The sequence below is a fragment of the Coffea eugenioides genome, unplaced genomic scaffold, assembly GCF_003713205.1.
Source record: "Coffea eugenioides isolate CCC68of unplaced genomic scaffold, Ceug_1.0 ScVebR1_883;HRSCAF=1637, whole genome shotgun sequence".
Lineage (NCBI taxonomy): Eukaryota > Viridiplantae > Streptophyta > Magnoliopsida > Gentianales > Rubiaceae > Coffea > Coffea eugenioides.
This window is the reverse complement of record NW_020864761.1, coordinates 175,450-178,822: the sequence shown is the minus strand read 5'-3', so window position 1 is coordinate 178,822 and position 3,373 is coordinate 175,450.

Sequence of the window (3,373 nt, the reverse complement as noted above, 5' to 3'; positions counted from 1 at the left end):
ACATTTACTTTTATTTTTAAAAAAATTTTGACATAATCTCCCCTTAAAAGTGGACTAAACTCCCTGCCAGCAAATCCAAAATAGACCACAACATTTAATCTAAACAATATTTCCAACAACTTGTCCACATAGGTATCATAAAACTAGTACAAGTCCTACACATTTTCCTCCCCTACACTTAGAATAATATTGAATAGCACAAGCACACAATATCAGTTTCATCCAAAAGGTATCACATATAATATACTACTTCGAAAATCCCACCAAGGTACGAGGAGTACAATGGATCTATTGGCTAAATAACAAAATCAAGCTCTAAAATTAGGGCAATTTCTTCTATTGTGGCCCGACTGATGACAATTTGTACACCTTCTTGGTTCCTCAGGGTCTCTCTCATCCATCTCATTCCGAATTCGTCTAGCTCGTACCCTTCCCGCCCGACGGGCAACATATTTACATCTATCTGCCTGCAGCTCCCAATCTGGTTGGAGCCAAGTATCCCGATGTGGCAAAGGGTTAAACTTTCCTGAATACTGCACTGCCCATCACCTTTTTGTGAACTGAGGGTCTACAAGCGCTCCTGGATTATCCCTTCGGTGCCTGCACACAGCCAACACGTGCGAACAGGGCAGTCTGTAACACTGCCACTTACCACAAGAGCAAGTGTTTTCAAAATATTTGACCGTTTGTGTATTACCCCCTTTGCCATCCACACGTCGGCCTGTCACAACTTTATATACCCCGGAAGAGCCATCGAACTCAACAACCCTGTGACATCCCGCTTTCTGATCCGAATTCTTAAACTTCCGCCACATCTTAGGAGGAAATGGATTACGGCAATGTCTGGCCTCCTCCCTTCTTGTTTTAAACAACTCAACTGTCCGATGAAAAGTCAAATCAATACAAGCCCGGATAGGCAAATGACGTGCTCCTCTAAGTACATTATTATAGCTTTCGGATATGTTGGTTGTCAAAATACCCCACCGATGCTCACCGTCATGTGTTAGACACCACTTTTCGATTTAAATGTTAGACAGATAAGTCCATGCGCCTGGAAACGTGCTCCGCAATTCTCATTTGAATGCCCGCCACTTGCGCAATTGTCTGGCTCTTCCCATTGCCCAACACAACCTTTTAAGGTGCAAACCTTTGAAGTGAGTCATTAGGTTACTCCTAACGTGTCGCAGGCAATACCTGTGAAATGCCAAAGGTTCCTGCCAATAGTCAAAATGTGTCACGACATGAATGATACCATTATGCCGATCTGAAATGACACAAATAGGACACCGATCACGGGCCACGTGGTACCTAAATTGCTCTATGAACCAAGACCAAATAGAAATTGTCTCTTCGTCGACAATGGCATAAGCTATTGGAATAATCCTGTTGTTGGCATCTTGCGTGACTGCAACAAGTAGTTTGCCTTTATATTCGCCACGCAAATGCGTGCCATCAACACATATAACCGGCCGACACATGTGAAATGCATCAATAGCCGGTCCAAAGGCCCAGAACACATATTTAAATGTCTTCACGTGATCCGTACTATCAGAACGGTGCAACCACCTGATCACAGTACCCTGATTTGACTTCATAAGTGCATCAACATATCTTGGGAAGTCGGCAAAATTGGCATCCCAAGAACCAAATACAAGTTCAATAGCTTTGCGTCTGCCGTACCAAGCCTTTTTATAAGAAACATCCACCTTCAGCACTTCTTTAACATGACTTACTATGCTCTTTACTTTGTACCCAGGATCGTCTTCAATGCTATGAACAATGTGTCTAGCAATAACCGACGATGTGAGGCTAGCATTGCTATTACTGATCAAATCACCTAGACAATTGTGATCGTTCACCCACTTAGTTATTTGCCACAATCCATGTGTCTTTTTTTTCACTGCTCGGACACACCAGTCACATGGAGGTTCCGATGAGTCGGCCGCAGTGGTGATACTCCTTTGAACTACAGATTTACATTTGGCAACCCAGGTGTTAATCTTACTCTCAACAACCCTGAACTCCCTATTATTATTGATAGACCACATTCTAATAGCCCTGCTCAGCTGTTGTTTGCTTTCAAATCTCATATGCATCCTTATATTATTATTCTCCTCACTGAATATCACAATGCGCTCCAACTCACTTTCATCAGTGAGATGCTCGTCATCATCTATGTTTCCAAGATTAGAGAAAAATTTCAATCCTCGTGGAGCATATGAGAGGTTGCCAGATGCATCAAAGGGCTGATGGTTCTCGACATCCTGGTGGACTCCACGTTGTTCAATTTCGCCATCTGAGTCACTGCCTGACACATCAACCGACTCAGATTCCTGTACATCTTCCACATCATGCTCCGAATCATCAGCTAGGGGGCTGTTACAATGACTTGGACCGGCAGTGAAATCCAAGCTATAACTACCAACATGTTCCGGTGATTCTCGATCTCTAAAACTTAGAATCGAGTCTAGGCCTTGAACAGATTCAACATCCGTCCTTAAGCCTGATGAAAGACGTGGCTCTAACGAATCCCTAACACAATCCCCCTGAGCCAATTGTGATACCGATGTTGTCTCAGGTACTGCTGTACTAAAGTTTGGTCGAAACCTTGTTGGATCCATGCATGCATGGACAAGCGACATCATCGGACCACAATTGGTATTTGGTGAAATGAATGTCCCGGTGACTCGAGGATTTTGGAATATTTCCTCCTTCTCGATATAAAGTTCTGCGATGTATGGAACAATTTCGTTCCATACATCATACATTATCTCCAGAGTTTCATCATTCACCACTGGGGAGACGTTATAAGAGCTCCGGCCACAAGGTTGGCGGAGAAATATATTCAACTTGAACAACCCCCTATCGACCCCCATATATTGATAAATTCTATCCACCAACTCATCATATCCAATTTTGGATCGTAATGAGAATGTACAGTTGCACGTACGAGGCAAGTAACAAATTGACCCATCCTCGTAGTGTATTCTACCTCCCCAATAAAGAGACACTCGCACAGGTCTTTCTATAGACATACGTGTGAAAAGAATCCCTATTTTGGAATAAAATAAGTTAGCTCATGTGGTACAAGAATATATAACAAATAACAATCCCTACTATTTTATGTGGTCCAAATTTACCACTGAATTACCCAGGAAAAATGCAACAAAATAGTACAACCCACATCATTTTTTCATCCAAATTTCACACCAAATCTAAACTTTGCATCACATTCAACTATGTAGGTATAGTTTTATTATCCTCTTATTTTTTGCATATATAATGGTTAGAATGATGAGGATAATTTAAACAGAGGTTAACGTAAGAAGACTAAAAATTGAGAAAATGGGTGTTTAGGGAATTAATAATAACT